At 42.8% G+C, this 20,717-nt stretch overlaps 1 protein-coding gene across 1 annotated transcript in view; it reads left to right on the forward strand.

Moving 5' to 3' along the window:
• The first annotated feature begins 4,228 nt into the window (after nt 1-4,228).
• LOC115150137 (plexin-B1-like) overlaps nt 4,229-20,717 on the forward strand; it is a 188,380-nt gene continuing 171,891 nt past the window's right edge. Inside the window, exon 1 of the mRNA XM_029693098.1 lies at nt 4,229-4,830. The gene's annotated coding sequence lies outside the window, so the exon portion shown is untranslated. The remainder of the gene's footprint in view (nt 4,831-20,717) is intronic.

Consider the following 20,717-nt stretch of genomic DNA (forward strand, 5'->3'; position numbering starts at 1 on the left):
ACACCAAAACACCTTGTCCCGGACCTGCTGTTTAGGACTCTCTCTCTACCACGCCTGCTGTCTCTAAACTCTGAATGATCGGCTATGAAAAGCCAACTGACATTTACTCCTGAGACCTGTTGCACCCTCGACAACCACTGTGATTATTATTATTTGACCCTGCTGGTCATCTATGAACGTTTGAACATATTGGCTATGTTCTGTTATAATCTCCACCTGGCACAGCCAGAAGAGGACTGGCCACCCCTTAGAGCCTGGTTCCTCTCTAGGTTTCTTCCTAGGTTCTGGCCTTTCTAGGGAGTTTTTCCTAGCCACTGTGCTTCTACATCTGCATTGCTTGCTGTTTGGGATTTTAGGCTGGGTTCCTGTACAGCACTTTGTGACATTGGCTGATGTATAAGGGCTTTATAAACACATTTGATTGATTAATTGATTTTAATGTAGAAAAACATGAGCTTTTAATGCAGAAACACAGCAGCTTTTAATGTAGAAATACAGCAGCTTTTAATGTAGAAAAACAGCAGTTTTTAATGTAGGAAAACAGGAGCTTTTAATAGAAAAACAGGAGCTTTTAATGTAGAAATACAGAAGCTTTTAACGTAGAAATACAGCAGCTTTTAATGTAGGAAAATAGCAGCTTTTAATGTAAAAAATACAGCCGCTTTTAATGTAGAAAAACAGGAGCTTTTAATGTAGAAATACAGCCACTTTTAATGCAGAAATACAGGAGATTTTAATGTAGAAAAACAGGAGCTTTTAATGCAGAAATACAGGAGATTTTAATATAGAAAAACAGGAGCTTTTAATGTAGAAATATAGGAGCTTTTAATATAGACATATTTTAGCTTTTAATGTAGAAATATGGCAGCTTTTAATGCAGAAATACAACAGCTTTTAATTTAGAAAAACAGCAGCTTTTAATGCAGAAAAACAGCAGCTTTTAATGTAGAAATACAGCAGCTTTTAATGCAGAAATACAGCAGCTTTGAATGTAGAAATATAGGAGATTTTCAGGTAGAAATACAGCAGCTTTTAATGTAGAAAAACAGCAGCTTTTAATGCAGAAAGAAAGTAGCTGACATTCGAGTTTTGACTTTGGAGTTTAGATAGATACACCTCTGTATGAACGTCATATTAATGATTTTTAAAATCCTCACAATTTGATGGCATGAATCCGTTAGATCACAGGAGGTGATCACGCCGTGAGCCAGAATGGTGTGTTTACCTCAAAAACCTTGGGCTTTCATAAGCATGTATTCCTGCAGGTCACACAAGTGTGAAACAACCCAGTGACTGAAGACTTTCTCCTGAACAACTTTGTGAATCAACATAACGAGGAGGAGGAAAGTTGGGGGGGTGTTGCCCCTTGACCCCCTCCATCCCCCCACCGAGTCTGTCCCCTCCTCTCACCCCGGCCTGGGTTTACCCAGCTCCTCTCACTCTGCAGAAAGGCAGAGTTGGTATTCAGAGGGGTAGTCTGAGAGCTGGATGAATGGCTCAGTGTTTCAGGGGGCATGAATGCAGAGTGTAGCCCCTGACAGACAGGCATGTTCATTCACATACCCAGCTTTCCCCTTCCACCACACCTCACTCTGTCCCCCTGCCATGAATACTAGCCTGTGCTTACACACACACACACAAACACACACACACACACACACACACACACACACACACACACACACACACACACACACACACAAACACACACACACACACACACATACACAGACACAGACACACACACACACACACACACTGCGTTCATCCACCTCTGGCCTGCTCGCCTCCCTACCTCTGAGGAAGCACAGTTCCCGCTCAGCCCAGTCAAAACTGTTCGCTGCTCTGGCACCCCAATGGTGGAACAAGCTCCCTCACGATGCCAGGACAGCGGAGTCAATCACCACCTTCCGGAGACACCTGAAACCCCACCTCTTTAAGGAATACCTGGGATAGGATAAAGTAATCCTTCTAACCCCCCCCCCCCCCTCCCTTTAAAAGATTTAGATGCACTATTGTAAAGTGGTTGTTCTACTGGATATTATAGGTGAATGCACCAATTTGTAAGTCGCTCTGGATAAGAGCGTCTGCTAAATGACTTAAATGTAATGTAAATGTAGTTAAGAAAATACTCCTCAGTTCCACTTTCTCTCTCTCTCTCTCTCTCACACTCAGACTTTCTCTCTCTCACTCAGACTTTCTCTCTCTCACTCAGACTTTCTCTCTCTCACTCAGACTTTCTCTCTCTCTCTCTCTCTCTCTCACTCACTCACTCACTCACTCACTCACTCACTCACTCACTCACTCACTCACTCACTCACTCACTCACTCACTCACACTTTCTCTCTCTCTCTCTCTCACTCACTCACTCACTCACTCACTCACTCACTCACTCACTCACTCACTCACTCACTCACTCACACTTTCTCTCTCTCTCTCTCACTCACTCACACTTTCTCTCTCTCTCTCTCTCTCTCTCTCTCTCTCTCTCACTCACTCACACTTTCTCTCTCTCCCCTTCTGTGTTTATTTGTTCTTTTTAATCTATTTTCATCAAGTTGTTGTTTCATTTCTCAATCCCTCCCTCTTTGTTGCCTCATTTCCTCATTAGCCCATTTCTATCCTCTTGTTTGTGTGTAGTTAAATAGTGGCTTTTGGGGAGTGGCGTGGGGTGTGGGAATTGAGGCGGAGAAGGGGGCCTTTGAATCCTAGCTGAGATCACACTACAGTGTATTTATGTTTCATCTTCATTAAAGGGGAAGTGTGAGGGGACACAAAAAGTTATTTTCTCCAGGAGAGGGGGATAGAGAGACAGAGAAAAATCCTCCTTCAGGATGATGAGTGTGTGCTGGTGTTTTTATGTTCTCTGTGTGGTCTCCATTGATATGCATGGTGTGTGTCTGTAAGTTTAGACCTTTCTGTATTCAAACAAGATGGAGCAAATGACATCACTTCAGACTGACCAAATAACACAGTATTGTAACATAGAGTCACACTGACATGGTAATAAAAAGACACATTTTAGCAGAGAAATGTACATTTTTGAGAATGTGACAACTTTAGTTTACTGTATTCTTACATGTCCTTTTACAGTAGCGCTGTGCAAGTGTTTCACAAAAAAGGTCAGTTGAATGTGTTCTTTCAGCATCCTTATATTAATGCACTCACACTTTAGGGTTTTCCCCAATACAGCACCAATGTTTCGTCAGTGATTATGTTAATGTAGGCTCTGGTGTTATATTTTGGGAACTGTGTTTCCATAGCTAGGGCTGACAATTATAAAGAGCATAATCAACAACCAGTTGCTTTGTGAGGTGTTAACAGTGGAAGGTGGAATTGTTATGTAGCCCAAATGCCAGCTGAAAGGTATCAGTGGCCTGGCCTTGGCCCCATTCAGAGCCTTTTGGGTAAAACAGTTGAGTAAATCCTTAGTGGCAATTCGCCATCTGGATAAGAGTGTATTTTACCTATACTGAACAAAATGATTAATGTAACATGTAAAGTGTTGGTCCCATGTTTCATGAGCTGGAATAAAAGATCAGAGAAATGTTCCATACGCACAAAAAGCTTATTTCTAAACAATTTTGTGCTCAAATGTGTTTACATCCGTGTTAGTGAGTATTTCTCCTTTGCCAAGATAATCCCTCCACCTGGCAAGCTGATTAAACAGAAAGATCATTACTGAGGTGCACCTTGTGCTGGGGGCAATAAAAGGCCACTCTAAAATGTGCAGTTTTGTCACACAACACAATACCACAGATGTCTCAAGTTTTGAGAGAGCGTGCAATTGGCATGCTGACTGCAGGAATGTCCACCATTGCCAGAGAATAGAATTTTAATTTCTCTACCATAAGCTGCCTCCAACATTGCTTTAGAGAATTATGGCCCACCCATGGCTGCACCCCTGCCCAGTAATGTGAAATCCATACATTAGGGCCCAATGGATATATTTAAATTGACTGATTTCCTTATATGAACTTTAACTCAGTAAAATATTTTAAATTGTTACATGTTGCATTTACATTTTTGTAAAGTTAAGTTAATAACTAAACTACATTTCACATAGTCCAGATTTTGGTGGATAAATCTGATATTGCCTAGTTTTGATTTAACTAGGCAAATCAATTAAAAACGGCCTAGGAAGAGTGGGTTAACTGCCTTGTTCAGGGGCCGAACCTGCTATATCGGGATTCGATATAGCAACCTTTCGGTTACTAGTCCAACGCTCTGACCACTAGGCTACCCGCCGACCCGATATGGTTAGTTGATTCCTCTTCATAAAGCAGTACAGGCGCTCACACCATTACTACTCTCACAGCAGTGCCATTGTATTGGAAATGTAATATTTTGCTCCTTTAAGAGAACCAAGTTGGTTGATCAGGAGGGGTCAGACAGTCACCGGGATATTTCAGTGTGGCCAAGCCCCTTTAACACATTACGCATATCGGGGGCTGTCGTGAGGTAATCTAGCCATTCTCGACACTATTCGCCGGGTACATGTGCTAATCGTAGAAAGCGCACAGTGCAATTTGAGAATAAAAGAACATCAAAACGAGCGCGCACTAGTTGGTTTTACACCGGGAAATGTACATGGAACATCGCAGGTCTTTTACTAAAGCTGAGGACCGTGAAACAACCTAATACCAACCAAACTCCAACCTGAACGACAATGGAATTTGTGTTCTCCTTAACCCTGGAACCGTTGTGATTTGTCTGGATTGAAAAGCACAAGTTGCGGACAAATTGGACAAGACACCCCCGGGGAAGGGCACTGAACACTTGCACGAAGTGGCAGGTCGTGGAATGAAACGTCTGTTATAAGAATTGAAGGTGAGTGAAGAGTTCTGAGCTGTGTTACTTCCATGGCTCCTGGCCAAGTGAACCCACATTTGAGCCTGGAAAAACCCTGTGTTTCATAGTTAGTACAAATAGGGGTTACCTAGCAGGTTGAACCTGACCAACCCTACTCACGTCGGAAGCACACTCGGTTTATGGAATACAATTTTGCGATGGAAAAGGAGTCTTCGTGTAAAAGTTTTGAGTGCGTAAATAGACCTCTGTGGTAACGTTATGTACTATCACTAGGCTATTACAAGCCAGTTGTTTTTTGCATTAGGCTATCTGGCGTCAAATTGTCACCACTACTTTTAGGTGGCGGCTACAATGTCACTAGAAACATTCTTAGTTGGGTAACAAATGTTGCCATTTGCTAGTGTACATTGTAACATCTACTTCTTGCCTTGTGATACGTTGTTGCAATTGTCGAAAATGGACCCATAGTATCCTGTATAAGTATCACACGAGTACTTGAGGTCCAGTAAAAGCCATGGAAGGTTGTTCATTGAACCAGAGCAGGACTGCTCGTTGTGGTTTTCCAGCCCGTTTGGTCTGTGTCCTGTATCATTATCATGTCTGGGGGTTTTCAGACAGGAATTACAACTTTCATGGCTATGTTGAAGAACTTACTGGCAGTGTAACCAGTGTATCAAACTTTGATTTTGGAGACATATTGAACAAAAATAGAGGGAGTGAGTAATGGTGATGAAGAATTCCTCTTCAAGACATCTCAAGCATCGTCAACCTGCTTATTCGGCTCGTTGACTCACGGATCCCTAAGTAACACGTTCACAGGTGTTTGATCTGTTACACCGTTTGTGTCCCAGTATGTGGCTTGACAGAAGCATTTCTATGGGAGGTGTCACTGAGCTACAGTCATGCACCCCCTCCCTCATGCACCCCCTCCCTCATGCACCCCCTCCCTCCACACACAGGCAATCCACTCAACCAAATGTAGGATAAATAACAGGCTTTGATGGAATTCAGTAGATTTACTACTATTGGCTGTCTTGTTAAGTATTTAACCAATTGTTAGACGGTTCTTTAGATGCTTGTCAAGTAATAAAGGTGTCACAAAATGACAAGGAGAAAGGCATGTGAAAGGAATCGACCTTGGTATTTAGTCTAAAGGTAAGCAGTGATTATTTTAAGTGTTGTGTATAGAGATAGGTTGGGACAGTTATTAGAAGGTCAAAGTTCAAGTCCAGGGCATGATGTTTTCTAAGATGTCATTGTTCTTTCTAAATGTGTGTGTATTTTGATATTCATTTATCCAACAGCATCATCCATGGCACATTTAGACAGAAGAGCAGTCTGAGAGTGAATGTGTGACCTTTGCATCCCTCGGGGTTAACAGACTCTGTTGTAACCTACCATTCTTCAAATGATGGCCATCTGTTCTTTTAAGCTCATAGCTGCCCTCATAACTGAAGTGACAAATTAAGTTAAGACGGAGCCATAAACCCAGAAACCACATGGAATATCCTATCTTGATATTGATTGCCCATTGAACTTCTTGGTCGACCCGGCATGTCCAGTGCATTCGGAAAGTATTCAGACCCCTTTACTTTTTCCACATTTGTTACGTTAGACTTATTCTAAAATGGATTGTTTTCCCCCCCTCAGCAATCTACACACAATAGCCCATGACGGCCAAAGCAAAAACAGTTTTGTAAATGTATAAAAACTGAAATCACATTTACATACGTATTCAGACCCTTCACTCAGTACTTTGTTGAAGTACCTTTTGGCAGCGATTACAGCCTTGAGTCTTCTTGGGTATGACACTACAAACTTGGCACACCTGTATTTGGAGAGTTTCTCACATTCTTCTCTGCAGATCCTCTCAAGCTCTGTCAGGTTGGATGGGGAGCGTCTCTGCACAGCTATTTTCAGGTCTCTCCAGAGATGTTCGATCGGGTTCAAGTCCGGGCTCTGGCTGGGCCAATCAAGGACATTCAGAGACTGTCCCACAGCTACTCCAGCGTTGTCTTGGGTGTGTGCTTAGGGTCGTTGTCCTGTTGGAAGGTGAACCTTCACCCCAGTCTGAGGTCCTGAGCGCTCTAGAGTAGATTTTCATCAAGGATCTCTCTGTACTTTGTTCCATTCATCTTTCCCTCGATCCTGACTAGTCTCCCAGTCCCTGCCGCTGAAAAACATCCCCACAGCATGATGCTGCCACCAGCATGCTTAATCGTAGGGATGGCGCCAGGTTTCTTCCAGATTGTGACGCTTGGCATTCAGGCTCTGGTCATCAGACCAGAGAATCTTGTTTCTCATGGTCTGAGAGTCCTTTAGGTGCCTCTTGGCAAACTCCAAATGGGCTGTCATGTGCCTTTTACTGAGGAGTGGCTTCCGTCTTGCCACTCTAACATAAAGGCCTGCTTGGTAGAGTGCTGCAGAGATTGTTGTCCTACTGGAAGGTTCTCCCAGAGGAACTCTGGAGCTCTGTCAGAGTTACCATTGGGTTCTTGGTTACCTCCCTGACCAAAACCCTTCTCCCCCGATTGCTCAAGTCTGTCCGGGTGGCCAGCTGTAGGAAGAATCTTGGTGGTTCCAAACTTCTTCCATTTTGAGTGATTGAGGCAACTGTTTTCTTGGGGACCTTCAATGCTACAGACATTTTTTGGTATCCTTCCCCAGATCTGTGACTTGACACAATCCTGTTTCGGAGCCCTACTGACAATTCCTTTGACCCCAGGGCTTGGTTTTTGCTCTGACATGCACTGTCAACTGTGGGACCTCTTTATATAGACAGGTGTGTGTGTGGGATGGTCAATGGAAACAGGATGCACCTGAGCTCAATTTAGAGTCTCATAGCAAAGGTTCTGAATACTTTTGTAAATGAAGTATTTTTGTAATTTTTTTTATACATTTGCTAAAATATCTAAACCAGTTATTTTTTTTCTTTGTAATTATGGGCTATTGTGTGTAGATTGGTGGGGGGAGCAATTGAATCAATTTTAGAATAAGGCTGTAATGTAACTAAATGTGGAAAAAGTGAAGGGGTCTGAATACTTTCTAAATGCGCTGTAATAACTAGATCATTCTTTAAAAATGCAACTCTATCACGACTGTTAAAGGAGCTCGTTATTTTCTTGATTTTAGTTTAGTCTGCAGATTTACATTTTTGTGTGTGCAATCTTTTTCATGGTATACACAACTTTCACTTTTGGTTATTAATAGTAGGCCCTAAATCCCCTTGATAGGCTAGAAAGACTAAGTATTTTACACGATCAATTTCTCTATAAAGCATCACTTACACTACATGGCCAAAAGTATGTGGACACCTCTTCAAATAAGTGGTTTTGGCCTTTTCAGCCACACCCGTTGCTGAGAGGTGTATAAAATTGAGCATGCAATCTCCATAGACAAACGTTGTCAGTGGAATGGCCCGTACTGAAGAGCTCAGTCACTTTCAACCTGGCACCGTCATAGGATGCGACCTTTCCAACAAGTCAGTTTGTCAAATTTCTGCCCTTTTAGAGCTGCCCAGGTCAACTGTAAGTGCTGTTATTGTTAGTGCTGTTTATTAAATGGAAACGTCTAGGAGCAACAACGGCTCAGCCGTGAAGTGGTAAGCCACACAAGCTCACAAAAAGGGGCTGTTGATGAAAAATTGTCTGTCCTCAGTTGCAACACTTAATACCAAGTTCCAAACTGCCTCTGGAAGTAACGTCAGCACAAGAACTGTTCATCAGGAGCTTCATGAAATGGGTTTCCATGGCCGAGCAGCTGCACACAAGATCTCACCATGCGCAATGCCAAGCGTCGGCTGGAGTGGTGTAAAGCTCACCACCATTGGAACAGTGGAAACACATTCTCTGGAGTGATGAATCAAGCTTCACCATCTGGTAGTCTGACGAACAAATCTGGGTTTGGAGGATGCCAGGAGAGCGCTACCTGCCCAAATGCATAGTGCCAACTGTAAAGTTTGGTGGAGGAGGAATAATGGTCTGGGGCTGTTTTTCATGGTTCAGGCTCCTTAGTTCCAGTGAAGGGACATATTAATGCTACAGCATACTATGACATTCTAGAAGATTCTGTGCTTCCAACTTTATGGCAACAGTTTGGGGAAGGCTCTTTCCTGTTTGTGTGACAATGCCCCCGTGCACAAAGCGAGGTCCATACAGAAATAGTTTGTCAAAATTGGTGTGTCATAACTTGACTGGCCTGCACAGACCCCTGACCTCAACCCCATTGAACACTGTTTAGAATGAATTGGAACAACGATGGTGAGCCAGGCCTCACATCAGGGCCCGACCTGACTAATGCTCTTGTGGCTGAATGGAAGCAGTTCACCGCAGCAATGTTCCAACATCTAGTGGAAAGCCTTCCCAGAAGAGTGGAGTCTGTTATAGCAGCAAAGGGGGGACCAACTCCATATTAATGCCCATGATTTTGGAATGAGATGTTCGACGAGCAGGTGTCCATATACTTTTGGTGTATTTTCTTGGCCAAGTTCTGGGTGGGTAGGTACATAATTAAAAAGTTGAGACATTTATGGCTGTAGCCTAGTGGTTAGAGTGTTGGGCCAGTAACTGAAATGTTGCTGGATTGAATCCCCGTGCAGACAAGGTAAAAATGTATCGTTCTGCCCATGAACAAGGCAGTTAACTCACTGTTCCATGGTAGGCCGTCATTGTAAATAACAATTTGTTCTTAACTGACTTGCCTAGATAAATGAAGGTGTAAAAAAATAAGAATTGTCGTCTGTATCGGGAGGCCGGCGCAGGCTGTCGTCTGTATCGGGAGGCCGGCGCAGGCTGTCGTCTGTATCGGGAGGCCGGCGCAGGCTGTCGTCTGTATCGGGAGGCCGGCGCAGGCTGTCGTCTGTATCGGGAGGCCGGCGCAGGCTGTCGTCTGTATCGGGAGGCCGGCGCAGGCTGTCGTCTGTATCGGGAGGCCGGCGCAGGGTGTTTTAGCATGGAGGTCAAATGACTAGCAGGGCATGGATCGCTAAATTTGTCTTCAGTCATAAATAAATCAAAGGGAAATTACCTTTTAAAAGGGGGAGAGAAATGTGCCTATGTCCCCAACTGTGGAAGCTCTAACACTTGAAGCTGGCTGCTGTTATAGGAGGTTGAACAACAGCACTGCTTTTCATGATTATGTTTCATGGCCGACTGGTAGTGTGGCTAATTGGGACCGAATTTGTTAATTTATATATTTTTTAAATCCCATTTTTTCCCCCTGTGTGTAACAGTCACAAAGACAGTAGTCACCAAGGCTTGCATATGTGGCAAGTTTTCTTTGTGAATGAGTGTCATTGTATGCAGACTTGTGGTAGCTGTTTCATCACTTGTACCTAAACTGAGTCAGACAAGAATAGACCGCAGTCTTGACTTGTAATATTACGCTTGATGCCATGTATACATGGTAGCATTTTGTGTGAACTGTTGGGCCTTTTGAGGCTTGACATGTCATGTGCCAGAAAGTTCTGAAGAGTGCCAGATGAGGGCTGAGGAAGCCCCTTAGTCCCTGGTTCCACTGGGAATAGTTGTCGTGGAATGTATATTATAATGCCTGTTGATTAGTTCCATATTCCGTTGTGATTCAGCCCCTCACCAGTTTGGCTTGCTGTTCGAATAGAAAGAATGATATGAATTGTAGATCAATGCCCTTCCTGATGTCACCATAAACTCTCAATACGCTGAGTGTACAGAACATTAGGAACACCATCCTAATATTACGTTATACAACAGGTGTAGACCTAACATGAAATGCTTACTTACAGGCTCTAACCAATAGTGCAAAAAAGGTATTAGGTGAATAATAGGTAAGTAAAGAAATAAAACAACAGTAAAAAGACAGGCTATAAAAGTAGCGAGGCTACATACAGACACCGGTTAGTCAGGCTGATTGAAGTAGTATGTACATGTAGATATGGTTAAAGTGACTATGCATATATGATGAACAGAGAGTAGCAGTAGCGTAAAAGTTGTACCCCCTTTGCCCTCAGAACAGCCTCAATTCGTCACGGCATGGACTCCAATGCTTCCCACAGTTGTGTCAAGTTGGCTGGATGTCCTTTGTGTGGTGGACCATTTTTTTGGGGGAAACTCAAGTGTGTTGGTGGCAGGTAGCCTAGTGGTTAGAGCGTTGGGCCAGTAACCGAAAGGTTGCTGGATCGAATCCCCGAACTGACAATCCCCTGAACAAGGCAGTTAACCCACTGGTAGGTCGTAATTGTTAATCAGAATTTGTTCTTAACTGACTTGCCTAGTTAAATAAAGGTACAATTAAAAACCCTGCAGCGTTGCAGTTCTTCACTCACTCAAACTGGTGCACCTGGCACCTACTCCCATACCCCGTTCAAGGGCTCTGTAATATTTTGTCTTGCCCATTCACTCTCTGAATGGAACACATACACAATCCGTGTCTCAACTGTCTCGAGGTTTAAAAAGCCTTTATTCTGTCTCCTCCCCTTCATCTACACTGATTAGAAGTGGATTTAACAGGTGGTGACATTAATTAAGGGATCATAGCTTTCACCTGGTCAGTCTGTCATGGAAAGAGCGGGTGTTCCTAATGTTTTGAACACTGTAATTCAATATGGGTGGTGATGGATTATTTCATCAGATTAAACCACAGAGGTGCAGTATGCATGACCAGTACAGTGCAGTATGCATGACCAGTACAGTGCATGACCGACTACACTAATTTCCTCCAGTTGAGTTAAAGCCCCCCCAGTCTCCTTTTCACCAGATTTACATAACAAAAGGCAATAACATTTTTAAGGTATTTTCTTAGAACTGCATTGTTGGTTAAGGGCTTGTAAGTAAGCATTTCACCGTAAGGTTGTATTTGGCACATGTGACAAATACAATTTGATTTGATCTCAGGTGGTGCCGGTATGACACGACACTAGTGGGGGGGCTTTCCTCTTTTGTTCTATAGTTCCTCAACCCTGGTGGGGGCCGATGACGTCCCGGAATCCCATCAGACCAACTCCTTGACTGCCCTAATCCTTGAGGTTTGCAGTTGTCTAAACAACATTTATTTTTCTAAATGTTTTTTTCCCCCTCCTTTTTAATGTGTGTACTGTATTGGTTTTATACTTGTCATATCGCTTTTCAACAGGAACAGTTATAAAATCATTGGAGAACATCTCTTTAAATGGGTATCAATGCTTAAGACTTCTATAAAAGTTTGTGAAAGCGAGGATACCAGTAATGAGGATCAGATCACTCCTCTCTGCCAGTAAATGGTGCTAGTGTCATCTCAGACACCCTGGAACTGTTAAGGGGTCAAAGACTGAAGGGGGATGGGTGTCGGCCACTTGTTCTCCATGGCTGGCAGCTGTACGGGCGAGAACGAATGTGTGGTGTCAACACCTTTTCATCAGTCCTACTGCCACCAAATGTCCTCAAAGTAGCAATTCACAGTCCATCAGTTGGTTAGTCAGCCCGTCAGTCCTCCTGCCAGTCAGCCCATCAGTCCTCCTGCCAGTCAGCCCGTCAGTCCTCCTGCCAGTCAGCCTGTCCGCCCTTCAGTCTGTTAGACGTCCTTCAGATAGTCACTCAGTCCTTCAGTCTGTCAGTCAGCCCCTCGTTTAGTCAGTCCTTCAGTCAGTCAGCAAGTCTTTCAGTCAGTCCTTAAGTCAATATGTCCTTCCGTCTGTCAGGTCGTCCACAGCAAGGGCGAGTAGGCGGGCGGACGCTGTCTGACGAGGGGATAGACGCGTTCGTGATTTGTCTTGTTTAGCAATCGTCGTGACATTTATCCTGCCGGTCTGGTAATTAACAGGTGGGGAGATGTCAAGGACGGGCTGCGTCAGAGAGATTTGATAAACTGCGACCGGGTGGGGATGGCAGTAGATCATCAGTAACGGCGTTGATTAAACGGTGTCTTGCGGCAGAGTGCACTCGGTCAGGACAGAGCTGTCATCACAAAGTGCCATATCGTGTGATGATAGAGGCACAAATTCACAGCCCTGATCAGCCGAAAGGGCTTTGAGTTACTGGAATAGACCAATGTTGATCATTGTTTTCCCCTGCAAAGACAAAGTATGTTTGAAGGAATGTGCCTTTTTGAGATTTTATGTTTCGCAATCATAACATTTTGGGGATGACTTGCTGTCAAAAATGAATGGTGTTTTTGACTAAATCCTGGAAAAACTTGTTAAAGGGTGATTTAATAGGTCCTTAGTAGTTTTTTGCTAATCAACAAACTGAGTTCACAACAACCTGCTGGTTCTACCCAAGGTAATCCTATGGTTTTTAACCACCAATGAAAGTCTGAAGGTGTCATACTAAAAACACTTTATTTTTTTCCTTTTGGCAAGCCGACTCCGACAGATTCTTTCCCGATTCTAAATGTTGAAACCACCTACAGCTGACGGCCTTTCACTGACTGATTTTTGGTAAAAATCGGTCGGGTGTGTTTGCCCCTTATCCATTAGACTGGCGCAAATCTATCCAATGTAGATGGAAAAGGACAGCCGGCCTTGCAATTATATGTGATGGCTGCTTTTGCTTTAAAGTGGCCTTGCCCTCCACGTCCATGGGCAGATGAAATACTCTATTTAATTATGTCAGTGGGCATTAAGTCAGTAACCTTATCAGAACGGTCAGGTCTTTGCAAGCCAACGAATGCAACAAGATTAAGGACAATATGCTGGTGGCACAAAGCAAAATCCCCCTAAAAGAGGGGGTGGGGTGGGTTTCAGAATCAGATTACCCAGTGCCAGCCTCTACTACATTTCAACCATTTGAGATCTTTGTATCTTGCTACATGGCAGCTATCAAAGATGATCTTTCTCTAGATATCAATCAGAAGCTGCTGTTTTTCTGGGAATGACAGAAGACAACAGGCCTTCTGCTGTACTAAACCAAAGGGAACACATGGTAATAGATGATTGTATGTAATGTGTGGAGAACAGAATAAATGGACTTGTAGTTCTGGTGCTAACGCGTTAAATCAGCCTTATATCGGTCTACAACTTTCTAAACTCAGCAAAAAGAAACGTCCCTTTTTCAGGACCCTGTCTTTCAAAGATCATTTCTAAAAATCCCAGTAACTTCACAGATCTTCATTGTAAAGGGTTTAAATACTGTTTCCCCATGCTTGTTCAATGAACCATAAACAATTAATGAACATGTACCTGTGGAACGGTCGTTAAGACACTAACAGCTTACAGACAGTAGGCAATTAAGGTCACAGTTATGAAAACTTAGGACACTAAGGAGGCCTTTGTACTGACTCTGAAAAACACCAAAAGAAAGATGCCCAGGATCCCTGCAGATGGGGCCAGGGCAATAAATTGCAATGCTTGTACTGTGAGACGCCTAAGACAGCGCTACAGGGAGACAGGATGGACAGCTGATCGTCCTCGCAGTGTAACAACACCTGCACAGGATCGGTACATCCGAACATCACACCTGCGGGACAGGTACAGGATGGCAACAACTACTGCCCGAGGTACACCAGGAACGCACAATCCTTCCATCAGTGCTCAGACTGTTCGCAATAGGCTTAGAGAGGCTGGACTGAGGGCTTGTAGGCCTGTTGTAAGGCAGGTCCTCACCAGACATCACCGGCAACGTCGCCTATGGGCGCAAACCCACCGTCGCTGGACCAGACAGGACTGACAAAAAATGCTCTTCACTGACGTTGCGGTTTTGTCTCACCAGGGGTGATGTTCGGATTCACGTTTATCATCGAAAGAATGAGCGTTACACCGAGGCCTGTACTCTGGAGCGGGATCGAGGTGGAGGGTCCGTCATGGTCTGGGGTGGTGTGTCACAGCATCATCGGACTGAGCTTGTTGTCATTGCAGGCAATCTCAACGCTGTGCATTACAAGGAAGACATCCTCCCTCATGTGGTACCCTTCCTGCAGGCTCATCCTGACATGACCCTCCAGCATGACAATGCCACCAGCCATACTGCTCGTTCTGTGCGTGATTTCCTGCAAGACAGGAATGTCAGTGTTCTGCCATGGCCAGCGAAGAGGCCAGATCTCAATCCCATTGAGCACGTCTAGGACCTGTTGGCTCAGAGGGTGAGGGCTAGGGCCATTCCCCCCAGAAATGTCTGGGAACTTGCAGGTGCCCTGGTGGAAGAGTGGGGTAACATCTCATAACAAGAACTATCAAATCTGTTGCAGTCCATGAGGAGATGCACTGCAGTACTTTGTATCTGGTGTGGCCACCAGCTGCATTGACTGTTACTTTTGATTTTGTCCCCCCCTTTTTTCAGGGACACATTATTCCATTTCTGTTAGTCACATGTCTGTGGAACTTGTTCAGTTTATGTCTCAGATGTTGAATCTTGTAATGTTCATACAAATATTTACACATGTTAAGTTTGCTGAAAATGAACGCAGTTGACAGTGAGAGGACGTTTCTTTTTTTGCTGAGTTTAGTTCTGTTTTTAGCTCCACATGGCTTATACCGAGCACCGTCAATGTCCTCTACAATGCCTTGGTTTGTCAAACTTCATTTGAGTCCCTCGAAGATGCATATGTAGCTAGTAGAGACCCCTGAGTTGGAGCATAATAAATATTCTCTCCGTGATATGCGTTACACACCAGAAACCTTGACACTGCAGTATCTAGGCTCAATCCTAATTCTTATCTTGATGAATTTATTTGGTTCAGGACACAGCAGGCTAACGGTGCAAAGGTGCCAAGCTATTCTTCTTCGATACTCTGTTTTTTCCTCATGTTACTCCTTAGTCAGTTCTAATTGAATCAAATTCAACACTGCTCAAGTTTATTTGAACATGTCTGGATGGTGCGTATAACATGTCCTTGATTCTAATCAGTAGCATGACCCTATGGATGTTTGTAGAAATGTGTTATTTTTTGGGATAACTCGACTTTTGATAACCCTTCTAAACTATCATAGGGTTTAATTATGCTGGAAAGCCTGTTCATTATTCAGATATGTAGGTCTAGATCGTATGAAAACTGTGCAGTGTGGGCATTCCTTAGGGCACTTCAGTTGGGCTTCAACCTATCAAAGTGTGAATGATTAAGTTAAAGGGCACCCTGCATGTTTCCAGTGAATGCAGTTCACCAGTAGAAATGGTGTGTGTGTGTGCACCCTTACGAATTGAGTTGATTAGTGTGTGTCTGAATCATGTAAAAAAAAAAAAACACAACATGTTGTCTTTCTCCTGTTTACCACATGGTAGGGAGGTACGACATATTTTATAGCCTTGTTATTCATAAGGTAATGTCGATGTGCATGATGAACTTTATAGTTCTACGATGCATGCCCAAATGCTTTTAACACCCGTGCATGCAAAGCATAGCTGTTGGTTGCGTGGGTCTCTCTCTCTCTCTCTCTCTCTCTCTATATCTATCTATCTATCTATCTATCTATCTATCTATCTATCTATCTATCTATTCAGGCTTTATTGGCATGGGAAACATATGTTAAAAGTACTATCCTTGTCCCCATGTGCAGTTGCAAACCGTAGTCTGGCTTTTTTATGGCGGTTTTGGAGCAGTGGCTTCTTCCTTGCTGAGCAGCCTTTCAGGTTATGTCGATATAGGACTCGTTTTACTGTGGATATAGATACTTTTGTACCTGTTTCCTCCAGCATCTTCACAGGGTCCTTTGCTGTTGTTCTGGGATTGATTTGCACTTTTTGCACCAAGTACGTTCTTCTCTAGGAGACAGAATACCTCTCCTTCCTGAGCGGTATGACAGCTGCGTTGTCCCATGGTGTTTATACTTGCATACTATTATTTGTACAGATGAACATGGTACCTTCAGGCGTTTGGAAATTGCTCCCAAGGATGAACCAGACTTGTGGAGGTTACAGTTTTTTTCTGATGTCTTGGCTGATTTCTTTTGATTTTCCCATGATGTCAAGCAAAGAGGCACTGAGTTTGAAGTTAGGCCTTGAAATACATCCACAGGCACACCTCCAATTGACTCAAATGATGTCAATTAGCCTATCAGAAGCTTCTAAAGCTATGACATTATTTTCTGGAATTTTCCAAGCTGTTTAAAGGCACAGTCAACTTTAGTGTATGTAAACTTCTGACCCACTGGAATTGTGATACAGTGAAATAATCTGTCTGTAAACAATTGTTGGAAAAATGACTTGTCATGCACAAAGTAGATGTCCTAACTGACTTGCCAAAACTATAGTTTAACAAAACATTTGTGGAGTGAATATGGGAATTTATCAAAATCGGGTTTGTTTTTTAATTCTTTGTATCTGTGTAATCTGAGGGAAATATGTGTCTCTAATATGGTCATACATTGGGCAGGAGGTTAGGAAGTGCAGCTCAGTTTCCACTTCATTTTGTGGGCAGTGTGCACATAGCCTGTCTTCTCTTGAGAGCCAGGTCTGCCTACGGTGGCCTTCCTCAATAGCAAGGCTATGCTCACTGAGTCTGTACATAGTCAAAGCTTTCCTTAAGTTTGGGTCAGTCACAGTGGTCAGGTATTCTGCCACTGTGTACTCTCTGTTTAGGGCCAAAAAGCATTCTAGTTTGCTCTGTTTTATTGTTAATTCTTTCCAATGTGTCAAGTAATTATCTTTTTGTTTTCTCATGATTTGGTTGGGTGCAATTGTGTTGCTGTCCTGGGGCTCTGTGGGGTGTGTTTGTGAACAGAGCCCCAGGACCAGCTTGCTTAGGGGACTCTTCTCCAGGTTCATCTCTCTGTAGGTGATGGCTTTGTTATGGAAGGTTTGGGAATCACTTCCTTTTAGGTGGTTGTAGAATTTAACGGCGCTTTTCTGGATTTTGATAATTATCGGGTATCGGCCTAATTCTGCTCTGCATGCATTATTTGGTATTCTACGTTGTACACTGAAGATATTTTTGCAGAATTCTGCATGCAGAGTCTCAGTTTGGTGTTTGTCCCATTTTTTGTGAATTCTTGGTTGGTGAGCGGACCCCAGACCTCACAACCATAAAGGGCAATGGGTTCTATAACTGATTCAAGTATTTTTAGCCAGATCCTAATTAGTATGTTGAAGTTAATGTTCCTTTTGATGGCATAGAATGCCCTTCTTGCATTGTCTCAGATCATTCACAGCTTTGTGGAAGTTACCTGTGGCGCTGATGTTTAGGCCAAGGTGTCTAGATGGAATTTGTATTTGTGGTCCTGGCGACTGGACCTTTTTTTGGAACACCATTATTTTGGTCTTACTGAGATTTACTGTCAGGGACCAGGTCTGACAGAATCTGTGCAGAAGATCTAGGTGCTGCTTTAGGCTCTCCCATGGCTGGTGACAGAAGCACCAGATCATCAGCAAACAGACATTTGACTGGGTGAGGCCGGGTGCTGCAGACTTTTCTAGTGCCCTCGCCAATTCATTGATGTATATGTTGAAGAGGGTGGGACTTAAGCTGCATCCCTGTCTCACCCCACGGCCCTGTGGGAAGAAGTGTGTTTTTTACCGCACACTTGTTGTTTGTGTACATGGATTTTATAATGTTGAATGTTTCCCCCCCCCAAAACCACTTTCCATCAATTTGTATAGCAGACCCTCATGCCAAATTGAGTCGAAGGCTTTTTTGAAATCAACAAAGCATAAGAAGACGTTGCCTTTGTTTTGGTGTTTGTTTGTTTGTCAATTAGGGTGTGCAGGGTGAATACGTGGTCTGTCGTACGATAATTTGATAAAGTCAATTTGAAAAGTCAACCCTTGCTCAGTACATTGTTTCCACTGAAGAAATGTACGAGTCTGCTGTTAATGATAATGCAGAGAATTTCCCAAGGTTGCTGTTGACGCATATCCCACGATAGTTATTGGAGTCAAATTTGTCTCCACTTTTGTGGATTGGGGTGATCAGTCCTTGGTTCCAAATATTGGGGAAGATGCCAGAGCTAAGGATGATGTTAAAGAGTTTAAGTATAGCCAAATGGAATTTGTTGTCTGTGTATTTGATCATTTCATTGAGGATACCATCAACACCACAGGCCTTTTTGGGTTGGAGGGTTTTTATTTTGTCCTGTAGTTCATTCAAGGTAATTGGAGAATCCAGTGGGTTCTGGTAGTCTTTAATAGTTGATTCTAAGATTTGTATGTGATCATGTATATGTCTTTGCTGTTTGTTCTTTGTTATAGAGCCAAAAAGATTGGAGAAGTGGTTTACCCATACATCTCCATTTTGGACAGATAAATCTTTGTTTGTTTAGTGTTTTCCAATTTTCCCATAAGTGGTTAGTCTATGGATTCTTCAATTGCATTGAGCTGATTTCTGACGTGCTGTTCCTTCTTTTTCCGTAGTGTATTTCTGTATTGTTTTAGTGATTCACCATAGTGAAGGCATAGACTCGGGTTTTCCGGGTCTCTCTGTTTTTGGTTGGACAGGTTTCTCAATTTCTTTCTTTAGATTTTTGAATTCTTCATCATACCATTTCATTGTTGTTCATTTTCTTCGGTTTTCTATTTGAGATTTTTGGATTTCATAGGGAAGCTGAGAGGTCAAATATACTGTTAATATTTTCTACTGCCAAGTTTACACCTTAATTATTACAGTGGAACGTTTTGTCCAGGAAGTTGTCAAAGGGATTGAATTTGTTGTTGCCTAATTGTTTTTTTTGGTAGGTTTCCGAACTACATTCCTTTCATCTATAGCATTTCTTAACTTCTCAGGGCTACGTGGGACGCTACCGTCCCACCTGCGGGACACACTATTCAACAGCCAGTGAAATAGCATGGTGCGAAATACAAAACAGCAAAAATGTCATTTTCTCAAACAATCAACTATTTTACACCATTTTAAAGATAAGATAAACTTCTTGTTAATCTAACCACATTGTCCAATTTCAAAAAGGCTTTACGGCGAAAGCATAAAATTAGATTATGTTAGGACATAAACTTCACAAGAAAAACCACACCGCCATTTTCCAAGCAAGGACATGCATCACAAAAACCAAAGATACAGCTAAAATATTCACTAACCTTTGATCTTCATCAGATGGCACTCATAGGACTTCATGTTACACAATACATGTGTGTTTTGTTTGATAAAGTTCATATTTATATCCAAAAACCCCATTTTTCTTTTTACATTGGCGCGTGATGTTCAGAAATGTATTCCCACCAAAACATCCGGTGAATGTGCACATCAATTTACAAAAATACTCATCATAAACGTTGATAAAATTTACAACAGTTATTGAAAGAATTATAGATATACTTCTCCTTAATGCAACTGCTGTGTCAAATTTTAAAATAGTTTTACGGAGAAAGCACATTTTTCAATATTCTGAGTACATAGCTCACCATCTAAGCAAGCTATACAGATACCCGCCAAGTTCTGGAGTCAACTAAACTCAGAATTAGTATTATAAATATTCTCTTACCTTTGCTGATCTTCGTCAGAATGCACTCACAGGACTCCTACTTCCACAAGAAATGTTATTTTTGTTCGAAATACTCCATATTTATGTCAATACCTCCGTTTTGTTCGTGCGTTCAGATCACTATCCAAAAGCATAACGCGCGAGCGTAAATCCAGACACAAAAAGTCAAATAGTTCCATTACCATTCGTAGAAACATGTCAAATGTTGTTTACAATCAACTTAGGGTCTTTTTAAGATAAAACGTTGATAATATTCCAACCGGACAATGGCGTATTCATTCAAGAAGAAAAAGAAGGAACGGCGCGCTGGCGGGCTCGCGCATCAGCAAGTCCTTTGTCCATAGGCAGTCCACTCATTGACTGAGCTACTATTTTCTGCCCAGTAACAGGAGAAGGATGAAACACGTTTCTAAAGGCTGTTGACAGCCAATGGAAGCCTTAGGAAGTGCAACGTGACCCCACAGACACTGTAGTTTTGATAGGGATTCAAAAGAAAAACTACAATTCTCAGATTTCCCACTTCCTGGTTGGATTTTTCTCAGGTTTATGCCTGCCATATGAGTTCTGTTATACTCACAGACATCATTCAAACAGT

The sequence above is a fragment of the Salmo trutta genome, chromosome 16 (assembly GCF_901001165.1).
Source record: "Salmo trutta chromosome 16, fSalTru1.1, whole genome shotgun sequence".
Lineage (NCBI taxonomy): Eukaryota > Metazoa > Chordata > Actinopteri > Salmoniformes > Salmonidae > Salmo > Salmo trutta.